This window comes from Oryzias latipes, chromosome 6 (genome assembly GCF_053564925.1).
Source record: "Oryzias latipes strain Hd-rR chromosome 6, Olatipes_Hd-rR_3.1".
In the NCBI taxonomy this organism is placed as follows: Eukaryota; Metazoa; Chordata; class Actinopteri; order Beloniformes; family Adrianichthyidae; genus Oryzias; species Oryzias latipes.
The window spans coordinates 4,789,885-4,808,311 of record NC_136242.1 but is presented as its reverse complement, the minus strand read 5'-3'; the positions used below and the strand labels follow the sequence as shown (position 1 = coordinate 4,808,311).

The 18,427-nt window shown below is 40.8% G+C and overlaps 1 long non-coding RNA gene across 1 annotated transcript; it reads right to left on the bottom strand.

Annotated features, from left to right (window-relative positions):
• Positions 1-1,657: 1,657 nt before the first annotated feature.
• LOC144992388 (uncharacterized) lies at positions 1,658-2,544 on the bottom strand. Its single transcript, XR_013656293.1, has 2 exons — positions 2,408-2,544; positions 1,658-2,103 (listed from the first exon to the last, which is right to left on the bottom strand). It is a non-coding gene; the product is annotated as an uncharacterized LOC144992388 (long non-coding RNA).
• Positions 2,545-18,427: the final 15,883 nt, after the last annotated feature.

Sequence of the window (18,427 nt, the reverse complement as noted above, 5' to 3'; positions counted from 1 at the left end):
AAATCGGCCGTTCCTACTATTGGCCAACACTCCGTTATAGACCTTTTTCGCAAAAACCGGAAGTACGTCATCAACGTGTAAACCTAGTTCCGGTTTGTGCTTCGCTGGCGGAGGAATGGCAGAGCCTAGAGTGTTTTCGAAGAGCCTGAGTTGTGTTCCGAAGTTCACCAGCACCGATGTGATGAAGAGTGTGAAGATGCAATCGTCCACTAAAGGAAACAAATTGGACATGGGATATAAATTCGTCCACGAAGAGTTTATCCACCATTACCAAGGTAAGCTTCAGCTAGCTTTAGCCATAGCCGCATCACCGGTAACTCTGTGTGTTTACGTCAACTGTAAATCCTGGTGTTATTAATTTGTAATATAAGGCATCGCAGTGAATATGTTGTGTGTATGTTTAAGTGAAAAGGCATGAGATTAACATAACACCCAAAAATTTGGTGAAGCTGTAAATAAGAAATGTTAAGTTGCCCGTATGCGTGTTCATTTTGCTGCGGTTGCGGCACTTTCTTCACTTACTAGTATTATTTTTCTGAAAGTATGGTGAGCAGAAGTCCTCTTTTCCTGGACATGTCCTCTCTTTTGATACTTATATAATAAAATAACATTGAACATAGATGAAATGTAATTATATTTGCTTCATGTATGCAGCTCTGAACACCAATTACTCTCGATGAAATATCTCACAAACTCACTTCACTCCTCTTTTTTACAAACTCAAATCTGGTCACCCTATTGACAGTTATAGTTTCATGTCATTCTGAACATTGATGTAGCAACATAAGTATGTCCTAATTTTAACCTATATAATTTATTGTGTCTAGATATCACTGGACGCAGAAAGTGCCAACCTGAAAGCTTTCGTCTGCAGTTGTGTGGCTGCTAAAAGATTTTGCAATCACATAGTTGCCATCCTGTTCCAGACCGCACATTATTCACAGCTGGGTCTGCAGGCTGCTCCACCCCCCTGGCCTGCACGAGTGGCTTGCAAAGATGGCACAGGTGGGTTTGTGATCATATTGTCATTATTTTTTAAGAACGTATGTGTATCCATAACAACTCTAAATTATTATAAAAACACCCCAAGTAGTTACTACAGACTTTAATTGCTTTCTGCCTTTTACTTATAAGGGAATCCATCCTGAACCGGTTAGTGAGCTGATGGTGCAAAAACCCAAAACAGTTGGCAGGGACGGTCAGAGGTCCACACTGTACAAGGCATACAGGTGATTAACTTTTTGTTGCTTTGTGAGCAAGTTAAGTTTTTTTTTTTTTAATCTTATGACTAACCAAATTATGGTTACAGCAGATATAATGAATTAAATTGAAATGTAGTTATGCACTTATGTCTAACTTTTGTGTGTTGTGTTTCTCTTGTGTAGGACCACAGCCAGATCCATATGATGGCATCTGGAAGCAGATTATGCCAGGTGCAGCCCCAACCTCTCATGGTTGTGTTGGATGGGTTTCTGAGATGGAATGAAAGAGAACTTGGATATATATTGTGGCAAATGCATGAATGCATACCTTAAATTACACTTATCTTGTCTTTAACAATCAGTTCAGCCTTCTGTCTTACTGTTGATCTGTAATGTTATTTTTTATTGTAAATGTTTGATGTTATTTGCATACCAAAAAATTAAACGAGGCACAATTTTGACCAAAATTGTTTTATTTGTTCATCTAATTTTTTTGTGTAGTCAGTCACATTTCAACAGAAAAATATTACGAATATAACAATTATATTTAATTAGATTTTAAGAATATGTGGAAACACTAAATTTTTCCATACTATTTGCACATTATACATTATTTACATACCAAACATTAATTCACTCTTCAAAACAAAAAAGTCCATGATAATTTGCCAAAATAATTAATAATAATAATTCTGAGGCGGGTGATGGCTGCGGTTTGTTCTGTTTCCTCCTTGCTGAATTGAGCTGAAAGCTTAAAAGGTGGAATAATGATCTTAGATCCAATGTCAGTTAGGAGGTCTTGAACGAGGAACTTTTGTCCGCCATGACATCGTCTCCTGGCTCCAGCAAAGGAACTTGGCTTCTAAGTCATGGATGTAATCCAAAGCCTCATCCAGAGCACCTGTGAAGATAAAGAAATTAAAAATCAGTCTTAATATATTAATGCTACCTTTCAACACAACACAGTAATCATGTTTTGAAAAGTATGTTAAGTATTTAATTACAAATACATTTCATTTATTTTTGTTAAGGAAATTACAAAATGACAAAATGCTCAAAAGTGATTAAATACATGTAATTAAAATAGGTGAGAGCATGAACATCTTTTATTATAAATATTAATTTGTTCAGGTAGAAATGCATGTATCCAATAACGGTACACATAGTTGACTAACGTTAACCAAACACATTATGAACAACCTTACCTGCAGGTGGGTGTGTCACGTAGTCGTGATCCATCTTTACTGTCTTAGCTTAGCCACCATGTCGCTAGTATCTTCACAGCTTAGCTGCATAGCCTGACGTTTGAGGTTCTGTCATATTCTGACTCCCTTCTCAAAGGATCAGTAAAGTTGTTCCAAGGGAAAATACTCGGGGCAACACCACTCTTCAGGCGACGAACGACGCAGCCGCACCACAATCCCGGAGCGAAGTTAGTAAGTGCCGGCAGCAGAGGGTGCTACCTGTGTTTACATTAAAACTATGCCCTTCATCTCTTCGGATCGCCTATATCCATTTGGGTTTCAGGTTTGGATCCACAGGAAAATAATGAAATGAAAGGTAAGGCTGTTTTTGGTTGGAAGACGAACAGCCTGGAACGCAACAGAGACTGCAACTCTTCGACTCTGCCATTCTTCATATCTGCTGCTACGCTAACAGGAAGTTGTTTTACACGTCATTGACGTATTTCCGGTCGAAAAATGCGGAAGTGTGAAAAAGGTCTATTGAGCCTGAGAAGGTAGACTTATCTCACGTACCCGAATGCTACCACGATTTACGTGCTGTTTTTAGCAAAGCTAAAGCTAACTCTCTGCCTCCTCACCGGCCGTACGACTGCTCCATCAATTTATTGGAGGGTGTCTCGCTTCCCAAAGGTAATCTGTTTAACCTCTCTGGTTCCGAGAAAGCAGCTATGGAGAGTTACATCCATGAGGCACTTTCTTCGGGACACATTGGACCTTCCTCCTCTCCCGTTGGCGCCGGTTTTTTCTTTGTTCAAAAGAAAGATAAGACCCTCGCCCGTGTATTGATTACCGTGGACTCAACCAGATCACCATCAAGGACAAATACTCCCTTCCTCTAATCTAGTCCATATTTGATTCCATTCAAGAAGCTCGTATTTTCTCCAAATTAGACTTGCGGAACGCTTACCACCGCGTCCGGGTCAAAGAAGGAGACAAGTGGAAAACCGCTTTCAATACTCCCTTGGGGCATTACGAGTACCTTGTGATGCCATTTGGGCTTACCAACGCCCCCGCTGTTTTTCAGCGCCTTGTGAATGACGTACTGCGTGACTTCATCAACCGCTTCGTATTCGTTTATCTCGATGATATCTTCATTTATTCCACAGACCCGGTTCAACATCAGGAACATGTCCGTCTGGTGCTTCAGAGACTTTCTGAAAATCAGTTATTCGTCAAAGCCGAGAAATGTCAATTCCACTCCTCTGTCATCCCCTTCCTTGGTTATATTTTCGGGGCAGGTTGTATTCGTCCCGATCCTCCTAAAATTGAGGCAGTTTCCTCATGGGAGCCACCCTCCTCTCGTAAAAAACTCCAGCAGTTCCTTGGTTTTGCCAATTTCTATCGAAGGTTTATCAGGAATTATAGTGCCATCGCGGCCCCCCTCACCCAACTCACGTCCACTACTAGGGCTTATGTTTGGAATGACGTGGCTCAGAGCGCTTTCGATACCCTCAAAAGACTGTTCGTGTCAGCCCCCATTCTCATCCAACCGGACTCTACCAGACAGTTTGTGGTCGAGGTGGATGCTTCAGACTCTGGCGTTGGGGCCGTGCTCTCGCAGCGTGAGGAAAAGACTGGCAAACTGAAACCATGCGCCTTCTTCTCAAAAAAACTCACGCCGGCAGAGCGCAACTATGACGTTGGCAACCGGGAACTCCTAGCAATCAAGTTGGCTATTGAAGAGTGGCGTCACTGGCTGGAGGGAGCGGTCCATCCCTTTATCGTCTGGACGGACCACAGGAACCTTGCGTACTTACGATCTGCCAAGAGACTGAATTCTCGCCAGGCTCGGTGGTGTCTGTTTTTTGATCGGTTCAACTTTGTCATAACCTACAGACCAGGAAGCCGCAACGTTAAGCCAGACGCCCTCTCCAGGATGTACTCTTCTACTGACAGTCAGGACACCACCTACACCAGCATCATCCCCGACACCTGCATCATAGGAAACTTAACTTTGGACATTGAAACCAAGGTACTGCAGGCTCAAGGTGAGGAACCCAACCATCCTGCCCCTCCCGCTGGGACCCTGTATGTACCTTCATCCCTCAGGTCTGAGGCTATAACTTGGGCTCATGCATCTCGAGTAGCGTGCCATGGAGGGATAGCGAGAACTCTCAGCCTACTCCGTCATCGTTTTTTCTGGCCCTCCATGGGTAAAGACGTCAAGGAATACGTCGCGGCCTGCTCTACCGGTGCTCGCTCCAAATCCTCATCTTCTCCGCCATCTGGTCTGCTCCATCCGCTGTCCACTGCTAGTCGCCCGTGGTCTCATATTGCGGTCGATTTCGTCACCGGACTACCCCCCTCTCAGGGTAATTCCGTCGTCCTTACTGTTATCGACCGTTTCTCTAAGTTTGTGCATTTCATCCCCCTGTCTCAGCTCCCCAGAAAACTGAAGCAGAAACTGCTGAGGTTCTGGTCCAGTTTGTCTTCCGCCACCATGGGATCCCTTCGGATATCGTGTCAGACCGAGGGCCCCAATTCGTGTCCCAAGTGTGGAAGGCCTTCTGTCCCGCCTTGGGTGCCACTGTCAGCCTCACCTCAGGGTACCACCCTCAATCGAATGGACAGGCTGAAAGGTCCAATCAGGAGCTTTAGACGTCCCTCCGTTGTCTGGCCGATCGGAACTCCATGGACTGGTCAAAATACCTTGTGTGGGTCGAATATGCTCATAACACCCATCCTTCCTCTGCCACAGGTCTTTCTCTGTTCGAGGCTGCCCTCGGGTACCCACCACCCTTGTTTCCATCCCATGAACTGGATCTGGCTGTACCCTCCGTGCAGGACCATCTCCGGAGGTGCCAGGATGTTTGGCAGCACACCAAGGCCTCCCTCCTTCGTGCTAAGGAGGTCTATTGCCAATCCGCCAATCGCCGCAGGGTGGTGGGACCCACCTACCAACCAGGTCAGAGGGTATGGTTGTCCTCACGGAATATTCCGATTCAGGCTACTTCTCGTAAACTGGCTCCTCGTTACATTGGGCCCTACGTCATAGATAAAATCATTAACCCCACCTGTGTCCGTCTTCGGCTCCCGGCGGCCCTCAAGGTCCACCCTTCGTTCCACGTCTGGCAGATCAAGCCAGTTATGGACAGCACGCTTTGCCCGCCTTCCACTTCCCCTCCGCCCGCCCGGCTCATCGACGGCGCCCCCGCCTACACGGCCTCTCGTGTCCTGGATGTCCGCCGCTGGGGTCGTGGCCATCAGTTCTTGGTGGATTGGGAGGGTTACGGTCCGGAGGAGCGCTCTTGGGTCTCCCGCTCCCTCATTCTGGAACGTTCCCTCATTGATGACTTCTTTCGCGCTCACCCGGATCGGCGTCCCGGACCGCCTGGGGGCGGTCGTTGAGGGGGGGTTACTGTCATGGTGCCTGTCGGACTCCTCCCCCTCCAACACTGCCAGCTATGCTCTTTCTAATCACCTCCAGCTGACACCACTCATCTCATCTACCTGCTGCTTAAAAGGAGACCCAACGCCTCAGTTCAATGCCAGTTCGTTAACCTCTATGGTGACTAGTCTGGTCTCATGTCATGCTAAGTCTCGCTACTGTCTTAGTCCTCGCTTTAACACTAACTCTGATCTCCTGCTCCAGGAAACCCTCGTCACGAGTGACGTCAGTTGGAACCTCGGATCCATCCACAGCAGCCCACCGGACCTCGTCATCCACGCTGACCGCGTTCGTACCTCCAGCCTCGCCACTAGCCACAGCTGCCTCTGAACCGACGTCAACGCCTCAGTTCTCCCAGGAATCAAAATAAACTTCTGCTTACCTGTCACTACCAGTCTCGCTCTCTCTGGGTTCCAGCATCTGGGTCCTCCCGCTTGGAAAACATGACAAGTTTACTTTTTTACTTTACTAAATACTTTGACTACTTTTACTTTTAAAGTTACGTTTAAAAATTAAAACCTTTTATTTTTCTTTGACTAGAACGCCACAATGGAGGGGTAAAAGAGCAATACGTGTCTTCGGAGCGGCATGTTGCATCTCCGTTTTAGATAAACATGGCGTCTAACTGAGGTGACCTGTCATGAGAAATGTATAGGTCTATAAATTAAGCAATCAGGAAAGTATTTTGTGCCTGTTTGTGACCTCCAAACTTTTTGCATGGCAACTAACTTTGACTAGATGAAAATGTACTTATGAACACTTGATAAGTGTGTCTTTTGTTCTTTCATGGTGTCTATACTCAGCTCAGAAGGACTACAATTGTGTTTGGACTGATCTTTTCATTTTCGTTTTAATAATGACACAGAATAAGCGGTTTTAAGTATAAAAGGAAAAAGCATTTTGAAATATTGCTTTTTCATTTGAATTTTGAGTCATTTCATGCAGCTTCATTTTGAAAATTAAAAAGCAATTCTGTTAATCCATTTTAATTGTCAAATTAGACATTTCTAAATGAATTATGCTACACATTTACCAGAGAACGTCTTGAAAATGAAATGTCAAATACCATTTTAATTTTAATTAAGTGACAGAATAAGCTGTGTTCAGGAAGGAAATGAAAAAGCATTTTGGTGGAATGCTTTTTCATTTTATTTTTGAGTCAAAAAATGCAGCTTCATTTTGAAAATGAAAAAGCATTTCTGGTTTTGACTTTGATTTTTATTTATGCTACAGAATCGCTTCCATATGATATGACTGCCATCAAACCGCCAAAAATATTTTCGCATCGCCAAAAATATTTTCCCATGCATTGTGTCGCATCTCTCTTTTTTACAATCTTTGATTTTGCTGACTACTCTGGACGCCAATCACAGAAGAGAAGGTCCACGCTGATTGGTCTAAATTCTATCCAATCAGGTGCTTCGCACTTAATTCGTCTCTAGGTAGACACAGACTACATGTTAAATTGTGGGACAGGAACGAACGGTAAGTATCGTTTAAAGTAACACTTTATGATAAATCATTATTACTTTCTTACTTTACTTTAAAATAATACTTAAAAAAAAGTTTTGTCAAGCTAGCTATGAACTATTGTCATTAGATTTTTGGGGGTGATTTTCAGAAGAAAAAAAAAAAAAACGCGGAAAATCATGGGAGATCATCATCATGAACATCATTCCAACAGCGAAAACACAGTGACACAACCATCTACTTGTCAGGTCAGCGATTATTTTATTTATTTATTTTTTGTGTGGAAAAAAATAGTTTTTAGTAATGCTTTTGAATGAACTATAAATATTACTTTTTTAGGAAAGCCACGTTATTACTAGCTTAAATCGGAGCAAGGGGCCTCATTTTGAAATTATGCTAAGGCTAACTTCATATTTGTACAACCCCTCAGTTATTGTGGTTTTGATTAATAAGTCTTCACTTTATGACTTAAACAACAAGGGTGTCGCTGGAGTGGAATCAGCAGCAAGACATCTCATTACCGTGTTGCTTAACACAATGGCTACAAATGGATCACCAAGGCCAGAAAGGAGACAGCCAGAGCCCCAAACTGTCTCTATCCAGCAAGAGATGACAAGGTTTGTCAATGCTATAAAACAATGGTTCCTTTAAAAAACATATGTCTATCTATTGAGAGAAATAAAGTTAACCTTTTTAATGATCTACCTAATATGTTTGATATTTTATCTCACAATTGTTGTTTATTTTCTTTCATCTTTATTTTTACAGATCTTTTCCAGGCTACTTTAAACCAGCACTTGCTCATGGAAAAAAGAGATGTTTGACACCTAAAGTTTACATAAATAAAACCGGCAAGACTTTATCATTTCGTTTTTATTTACTCGCCAAAAACATCTCCTACACACTGTTACCAACAGAGGAACTTGAACTCCTTCAAAGACAAACTGTGTGTCTCCCAGAGGACTCTAATCACTCGGAGGTACAGTTGTCAGTTTATTTTTGATTATCGCTAAGTTGTCTTTTTAATTTTTTTTTTTTTTAATATTCTCAATTCAATTTCTATTATTACTTTGTTATAAATAAAGATTTCAAAGTTACTGGTTGAAGCATTCCCAAAAATGGCAGATCTTTGTGGAGGATGGCTTTTGCATAAATCAGCAGGTTTGTGAAATAACTGTTGTTTTTCATTAGTTTGTTTCATCTATGATTTTGTGAAGTTATTTTACCTCTACAAAAAAATGAGTAATTCTTTTATGATATGTCATGTACAGGTCATTTATTTGTAAGATTCTGTAATCATGTTTCTGTTTACTCTCCCAATAAAGGGGGCAATGGTCTACGAAAGCTCATTTTAATTCCACCCGAAGCAGAAGGATATACTGCCAAAGCCCTCAAAGCTCAATCAGGTGGTGGAAAAACCACTTTATACATCATTCCTCTTCAAGAAACTTTAGACACTTCTCCTTTGCCTCTTGACTCACAACATTTTTCAAAGATGCCAAAGACAACTTGTTACCAGTGTAATGAAGTGATGCCTCTCCAGATGCTTGCAGTGCACATTCAAACATGCATTGGCAAATCTGTTTCAGATGAGACGGATGAGGATGAGGTAAGAAAGATTCTATGAAGTACAAAGTGAAGGTTTTGTTTAGTAAATATTTATTTATTCATTTTTAATTACAGGATTCTGACTTGTGCATTGTAGAGAACGAATGTAAGGTAAATAGAATATTAGTAGGATCCATGGTTAGTGTTTTTGGAACTACACTCGTGCTTTTTTACATTACCTGTCTTTTAATAGGTGGTGTGTCCAATTTGCTCCAAGAACTTTTCTGAGCAAGACATTGCAGTGCATGCTGGTCTGTGTGGAGAGAGATGAGATTTGTCTTTCCCCTTCATGCATGTAGGTGGGTTAAACTGTTTTTGATCAGATATGCCATCCTTATGTTGACTATACATAGCTTTGAGGGAGAAACACCTGCAGCAGGGGACCAAGACTCTTCTTTAGAGACTACAGTACATACACCACAAAGGTTAGTTTTTAATTAGGAAGATTATGGCCAAATTCAAACTCTTTCCCTACGGCTTCTCCCTACCCCTCCAATTGTAATTTTGAGATTTTGTGGTTGTCTGACCTTGTTTTTTTAAGGGGAAGGGGTAGGGACTTAGAGCTTTCTATCACTCTACCGTTAGGGTGATCTGTGTCACACTGTGATGTGTTGTGATGTGTGGATGTGCTCTGAAGCACAGAAGTTTACATTTCAGTAGCCACGGTTACATGTGCAAAATTTATTTGATCGGATCAAAGATCAGATTAAAATTCAACTGCTACATGGGCATACATCTGAATGACTCTGATCGGGGCAGAGTATTCCGAACGGCGTGTTCACATGACATTTTTATTCTGATCAGGCGTTCTTTCAATTACTTTTATCCATGTAAAAGCAGCTACTGTAAGCAATGATTTTTTTGAACCAACTCCCAATTGTTAAAGTGCCTAAAATAGCACAAGGGTTACAGTAGAAATTCAAGTTAGTTTTACTATAGTATATCCTACCAAACTACTGTTGTCTTTCTTCCATTTTCAAAACAATAAAATGGTTTTATTGTTACAGATATTTATGATTATATTTGGATGTGGTTTTGTCTCAAAGAACAGAAGATGTGTTGCATCACCTTGAGCAACAGGTCAACATGAATATGGAATTCCAACTGTGTGTGGACAGAGAGGGGCTTCCAGACAGAGGCATTCTGCAATGGCAAAGAAAAAAATCTTCATCTCCTGCTGGTACACTGAAGGTTGTGTACATTGGGGAGGCAGGAGTGGATACAGGAGCAGTGAAAAGAGAATTTTTGACAGGTGGTTTATCTACAACACCCATTGTAGCACAAACAAAAAGCTGTGTGCATAAACTGCAACTTGAGTCTCCCTGTTGTACACCAGATATGATTTCAGGTTGTTATGGTGCCTGTCAGTCTCCTCCCCCTCCTGCTCTGCTCCTGACTCCACCAGCTGGGACCAATTCACCTCGTCACTGCTTCTGCTTTTAAGGAGTTCCAGACCCATTAGCCAATGCCAGTTTGTTGCCCTTTATGGTGACTAAACCTGGTCTCAAGTCTAGCTCATGTTTCCTTGTTTAAGTCTGGCCTCGTGTTTAACTTGCCTCTCCCTGTCTCAGGATTCCAGCCTCCAAGTGTTCCCAGTGTGGATGTCAGTCCGAGTCCTCCTACAGTACGGTGGAAACCTCAAGCTCTGCCAAGCTGCGCTCTTACCTCCAGCCACGCCACAGGCCGCTGTCCTCTCCAGCTGCCCTCCAAGCCACACCAACTTTCCTGGAAGGAAAAAAATAAAGCTCTTTACTTACCGTTCACCTCCTTGTCCTCATTCTGGGTTTCAGCGTCTGGGTCTGTCAATCCTTCAAGTCATGACACAGGTATTGAGAACAGGTTCTTTGAAGGAGTTGAAGGCCAGGGTAAAAACCCCAAGTACTCACTGACAGACCTTGACAATGAATATTTCAGGTTAGACACAGAGTTCCTTCATATAATGGAATGTGAAACATACATTAACATTTGTGCATAATATATCTTTAATTTTTTTACCACAGGACTGTTGGTGAAATAATTGCGGTCAGCCTAGCCCAAGGTGGGCCAGCTCCAGCGTTCCTGAAAGAGTGGTGCTATGGATTCATTTGTACTGGAGACATGGATCTCTGCTCTTTGTCAAAGCAAGATGTGACAGACCAAGAATCGTCTCTCCTCATCACCAAAGTAGGAATCTGGTAGCATGTCAGAACTTTTACAATATTCCCCCTAAGTTTTGATTAAGAATTGAACATTTTCTATAGTCTCAAAAATGTTTATTTATCAAGATTTTTAATATTTTGGAAAAAAAGTTAAGAAGGGAGTTTGCTAACAGATCATTTTAGTCTGACTCACATGATCAAAGATCCAACTAGGATAAAAACCTGTTCACAAACAAGAATATATCTTTTTTCTTCTTCAAAGTATGCCAGAAAGAAAAACATACATTTTTAACTGGTTTCAAATCACAAAGCCATTTTTATTTCCAAAAAACTTACCAAAAAGCGTTTTAATAACAAAAACAATCACTCAAAACAAACAAATGTTTATACCAACTCCATATAATCTAAATTTAGAGGATGTTGATTAACAACAGATTCTAGTTTAGAAAGAAGCCTCTCCATCAATATCTGCCTCAATGCAGATATTGAGCTGCATGCGGCTCTCTGCCTTTTATTATAGTTTTATTTATACAGTACTTTCCCAAACATAAGGTGCAGTGACGTGCGGTCAATGGCTGGTGAGGAGATTTACAATTGCACTGAATATTTCACCGTTCATCCAACAGCAGCTATAACAGCTTATGAAATACACACAAGAAAATATTTGTCCTACATAGAATTTTTCTTGTATAGACATGGATATACCACTCTTCTTGTTTATAAATTATTCATGTGTACTGTAAACATATTAAAGTATTCAGATGTGTTCAGCATACATTTGACCCTCAGTAACTATTTCTGGTATTTTTCCAACTTCTAATTCTGGAGCTTTAATCATTTATCAAATGTTGTCTGTGAAAATGGTCGTAAAAATAAAATAAAGGATTTTACTTACAATTTTATCAACTTACTCCCATGTTATTTAAAACAAACAAACATTGAAAAACGTCTTTGGCCTTACTTTTTGAGTCCATGTGTCGCTCCTTCTCCACAAAAACTCTATGATCTGCTGGAAAAGTCTTCATTTTTCTTTATTCTTTATTTTATGAGACAGATGTTTTTAGTCTTTTTCTACGGCAGCAGTGTAGCTACAAAGCAGCCGTCAGCTCACATCTGCCCCCTGCTGGTGAGGCATGCCTCACCTGAAGCCGTTTCTGTGGGCGTGCAGCAGCGTTTTCACCGCACGTCTCTGTTATATGGTGTTAACATTGAGCCCTGCCGTCAGACATAAGGCACAGCGCTCCCCAGCCTCACCCGGAGATTCTGCTCCGTCTGAGATCGCAACACTCAAATTCGGCGATTTTAACCTCAGAAACTGTGGAAAATGTGCTGATTTGACTGAAAATGTATATTTAACACAGATCATTGGAAAATGATATTTACTTAATTTACCTTTTTCAATTTTATCACGATCATGACAGGTGAGGCTCTGATAAGGTGAAAGTCTTACATTTTCTCCAAAATGTACGGAGCGGCCCTAATGTGTTGTTGTGTGACTTCAGTAAAGAAGACCTAAGAGAGAACAGCACGGTACGGAGAGAGGTGAGGACGTGAAAGAAGACACCCCCCCCCCAATGTACAAAGGTGCAGATATGAGCATAATGCAGAACAACTTTGAATACTCTGGAAATGCAAAGAGACACGGATATGAAACTCAGTTTAAACTGCAAGCTATCAGCTACGCAGAAGAACACGGGAATAGAGCAGCTGCAGTTGGGTCCCTTGGCAGCGGCTCGCTGCATGTCTGCATTCACAGCTTGAAAAGAACAATTCTGATTAAAAGGCAAAAAAAAATCTTTTTTCTTTAGAAATGGATTTGTGGTTCACTCTGTGTTAATACAAAAGGATTGAGATACTTGCTGACACATTTGAACGGTTATCAGAAGAGTTATTGAGGCCGTGAAGATCTTAATACAATGAATAGGACATATGAATCCCTTGGAACATTTGATACATTTATTATTTTGATTTGATCCCTGACAATGAGAGAGGTCTCGTACACATGAGTGAATTGTTTTGGGAGAGATATGAGCTTTTGCAGGTGAACCATGGCGTTGTGCCGAACCATCCACATTATTTTGACAAAAGCACCAAGAGTGTTGAGAACGTCCGGTCTGATCAAGAAATGAGCCAAAGCAATTGAGAAAGATCTTTACCATTTTAGAAACAAACGTTCACATGGTCACACTTTCGGTCGGAATAAATCATTTGAGCATGCGCAGTAGTGTTGAAAATACCGTAGGCGGAAATGAGTCCCGTTGTAAACAAACTGCTGCCACATACATTAGATAGATAGATAGATAGATAGATAGATAGATAGATAGATAGATAGATAGATAGATAGATAGATAGATGACTTTATTAATCCCACAATGGGGAAATTTCATTTATCTTCATTTATCATTAATACAGCAGCTCGGTAATATACGAGACAATCTTTCAAACGTGCTTTTATTAATGTCATGAATATTATGAAGTGCCTGTTCGCTCATCATTTTATTTTTAATCTGTGTGGTCAGTGCTTTTGTTTGTGGAAGAACGGAGCTGGAAGAAGCCAGTGTTATCAAATCAAATCAAACTTTATTTATAAAGCACTTTTCATATAAAAATATAACACAAAGTGCTTTACATTAAAACACAACAAAATATAAAAACAAGCATTGACGAATTAGAAATAAATAAAATAAAAATAAATAAATAAATAGGACCCCCCTCCCCGTACCTAGCCCCCCACTCCTTTCACACCTCCCACCCCTTAAGTGATGGCAAGGACAATGAGAAATAGGCTGAGCACAAAAACAGGATGCTGGAAACGCTAATAATTGGAACCTCCCCCTCCGAGAACAGCCGCATAGACAGCCAAATGCAGCATCACAGGCGGGGACCGCTCCACCACAGCTAAGCAGTGATGCAGGTCCCCATCTTGAGCCGCTGTGGCTGAACAGCAGCCGACCCAGAGGGAGAGGTTCCAACTGATGAAGCACTGAAAATAAAATTGAATAAAAATGAGAATAAAAAAGTAAACATATTGATAAAAACAATAAAACATTAAAATAAGGTTAATTAAAATAACACGTTAAAAATCAGGTTCAAGTTCATAAAACAAAATAAAATGGATAGATAAATAAATAAAATAAAAATAAAAAGTACATATAAATAAATAACTGAATAAATAAATAAAAGTAGTAAAAAATTAGCTAAAATCCAGGTTAAAGAGATGGGTCTTGAGCCTTTTCTTAAAAGCATTTATGCTCTCTGCGGCTCTCAGGTCCTCTGGCAGACTGTTCCATAAGCGGGGGCCATAGTGCTGAAATGCAGCCTCCCCATAGGTTTTAGTTTTTACAGTTGGAATGGTTAACAGACCAGTGCCAGAGGATCTCAGGGTCCGCGAGGGTTCATACTTTACTAAAAGATCTGATAAATAACAAGGCGCAAGACCGTTAAGACATTTAAAAACGGTTAAAAGTATCTTAAAAAAAATCCTGAAGCATATGGGGAGCCAATGCAGGGATTTTAAAATTGGGGTGATGTGAGCCCGCCTCCTGGTCTTTGTAAGAACTCGTGCAGCAGAGTTCTGGAGAAGCTGAAGGTTCCTAATGTTTGTTTTTGGAAGACCGGCAAGCAGGGCGTTACAATAATCAACTTCACTCATGATAAAAGCATGCATTAGCATCTCCATATTAGCAAGAGAGAGCAGTAGGCGGACTCTAGCCAGATTTCTATGATAAAAACCAGTTTTAACCACCTGTTTTATATGGGGGATAAAAGTTTAAAAGCTTAGAGTCGAAGATAACGCCCAGGTTTCTGACTGTTTCTGAATGACTTAATGAAAGTTGCTGCAGCTTCAGAAAACTGTTTCTCTCTCTTGGCTTCAGGACCAATAACTAAAATTTCAGTTTTCTCCTGGTTGAGCTGCAAAAAATATTTGCCATCCATAATTTCACATCTAAAATACAGTTAAAAAGGGCTTCTATTGGTCTTGTGTCATCAGGAGACATAGCTATGTACAGCTGGGTATCATCAGCATAGCTATGAAAACTGATGTTGTGGCTTCTGATGACATTCCCCAGAGGAAGCATGTAAATGTTAAAAAGCAAGGGGCCAAGGATGGAACCTTGAGGCACACCACAATTAATTGACCCCAGAAAAGTGTGTGTCCATGCTTACTCTCTCCATGAGACACGATTCGAACCACTTGAGAACAGTCCCTGAAAGGCCAAGACTTTTAAGTCTGTTTATAAGGATCAGGTGATCAACAGTATCAAAAGCTGCACTTAGATCTAACAGAACTAGTACTGAGATCTGACCTGAATCCAAGGCACATCTGACATCATTAACGATTTTCAACAAGGCTGTCTCTGTGCTGTGGTTCGTTCTAAAACCAGACTGGTTTATCTCAAAAATGTTGTTTTGAGAGAGAAACTCATTCAGCTGAATAAAAACAAGTTTTTCTAGAACCTTACTTAAAAATGGCAAGTTGGACACAGGTCTGTAGTTGAAGGGTGTTAATACAAAATGATTGAGAGACTTGCTGTCACATTTGAACGTTTATCAGAAGAGTTATTGAAGCAGGAAGTCCGACTCTGTAAAGCTCTTTCTAACATTACCAAGTTCTCCGAATCCTGCACTCTGATTGGTTGACTCCGCCTCCTCTAACCCTCCCTGACACAGATCAGTTTAGACACAAGTTTCTCGCCAGGAATGTGTCAGAATTCAGAGCGCAGTTGTAGCGCACTTGTGATTTGGGCCAGCAGATTCCAGCACACGCAGAAGCACATTTGAGCAGTTGTAATCACAGATTTGAAGTTGTAACTCTAAATGAACACATGCAAATGGAAATTTGTCAGTTGACACCAGAAGATTATTACACACAGATGCAGATTTTTTTTGCACAAGTATTCACATTCTGTATTACAAGTTCTCAAATCAAATATACAAGCTCGTCCATTTTGGAACATTAATACCTTCATAGTATACTGTGATGCATAAAATTGGAGGGCTGTTAAAAACAAAGACGTGATGTTCAAAGCTGGGGTACTCATCCAATGTAATCTGCTTTACTGCAAAGGAGTTGGACATAATAGATGCAGTACCCCCACCCTTTTTGCCCTCCCTGGTTGAAAAAACAAAGCTAAAATTAGTTGGAGAGGCCTCTGTGAGAACAGTAGATGCATCCGTGCTCAGCCATGTTTCAGTTAAAAAGAGTCCATCAATATTACAATCATGGATAAAATCATTTATGATAAATGTTTTGTTGGACAACGACCGAATATTCAAAAGTGCCATGTTAAAAGGGGGGTAGAGTGGTTGTGGAAGCTGCTTCCTCAAGTTTTGGTGCTTCCTTTACTGGACGAAGGCAGTTAATGTTTGCTTTTCTCCCAGCACGTCCCCTCATGGAAGACCTGTCTGTAATAATGGTCTTAATGCGCTGTTCTCTCCGTCACGCAGCTGACCGGCTTTTCCAAACCCGTTGGTGATGGTGGATTTTTTCACGCTGCTTTTAACGATTGCTTTTAACTTGAAAGCTGCATCATATTGTAGTGGCGATCACGTGCACGTTGGGTCTAATGGCACTCTGCAGGCTGCAGCCAGGGCTTACTCAAGGATTCTGGGATGGGGCTGGGCATGCGTGTTTCTTTTTGTTGAACCATGACTGAAGTGTCTAAGACCTAAAGTCAAGTCCATGCTATTTGGCAGCTATGAAGTATGTTGAAAAACAAATGACTTGTTGCTTGGAGTTGATTCAAGCATTCAACCCATCCTCAGAGACCGCAAGTACATTCATGGCGGCCGCCACATAAATCTATAAATTAGCCGCGTTACTGAATAAGCCGCAGGGCTACGAGCGTAGGACAAGATTAGCGGCTAATAGTCCAGAAATTACGGTACCTTAAACCCTTGTGCTATCCTAGGCACTTTAACATTGGGAGTTGGGTCATCTAGACCCACTAGACAGTGCTCTGAACCTTTTTTCTTCAATGATTTGTGATCTTCACTGGTGTCCATGGATTACATGAAATCTTTCCACCTTTATCCACCTTTGTCATGGTAGGGAGAACACGTCAATGGAAGGGTGGGGTCATCTAAGATAGCACAAGGGTTAAATGCATTAATTATATGAACACATTTGCGAATTGATTGATAGATTCAAAGACATTCAGTAAAGGTGAGAATTATTTTTTCGTTGTTTTTGTGTTGTCTTTAAAAAAGCTCAATTTTCAGTTTGTTAATTTACTTATTCAAATATCGATTTGATCGATATGCTCTTCCTCATATGTGTCGAAAACACAATTTAATGTGTTATATTGGGAGAAAACAGGAACATATTCAATTTTATGTTGCTAATGTTCTAAACTAAAAATGGCGGATTTTAAAGTAGTTTCTAACCCACTAATTTCACCCAATTTCCATTCCGTTCCAGTAATTTATGAAAAACTGGTTATTTATTGCTGACTGTGGTTGTTTGCAGTCTTTTTCTCTGTGTGTTTGGACGGTCTGATGCAGACAGAAGCGGTCAAGCGCGGAGAAAAAGTCCAGTTAACTTGAGAATTTTATAAATTTATTCTTTAGGACCACAGCAGTTGTGCTAAAGCGGGGGTGTCAAACTCATTTTGGTTTGGGTGCCCCACCCCGTCTGACCCGTCTGATCTCAAGTGGGCTGCACCAGTAACGTAAAAGCAAAATAACAGCTTTGTTTATTGTTTTTTTACTCAGTTGGAAAAATGAAAAAAAATGAAAAAAAAAGTTGGAAAAAACATGGTAGCCTAATCACTTAGGGCCAATGGAGCTCAAATAAAATTAATTCCAATTAAAAAAAAGTTGATCTATTCAATTTTATACTGACTGAATATTTTAAATCTGAAACTTCAGCAATCCAGAAATTTTTCAGGTAATGCTTACTTTTACAGTACAGTACTTACAGTGTACTTAAGTGGTATTTACATGGTACTTATTGTGTAACTACTGGGTACTTACATGGTACTTTTTATGGAATTAACTGGGTACTTACAGTGTGTTTACATGGTACTTTCTGTGGGACTTCTATGGGATTAGGTACTTACATGGTACTTTTTGTGTCTACTCTGTACTTACATGGTACTTACTGTGTATTTATATGGTACTATTTGGTTCATACCTATGTGGTACATACTGCATCAACACAATCACATTATAATATTCTTACTGGGTATTTACATGTTGTGCAAAGGTGTCTTTTATGGTGCTTACCACATGTAAGAACAAGGTAAGTACAAATAAAGTACCTTGACCTTTAGGTCTGCACTCGCATGTTTCATAGTATTTACCATGAATTTACCACAGAAACTACCCCTTAAGTACAATGAAACTGGACTGTAAAAGAAAGTCAGCCCTATTTCC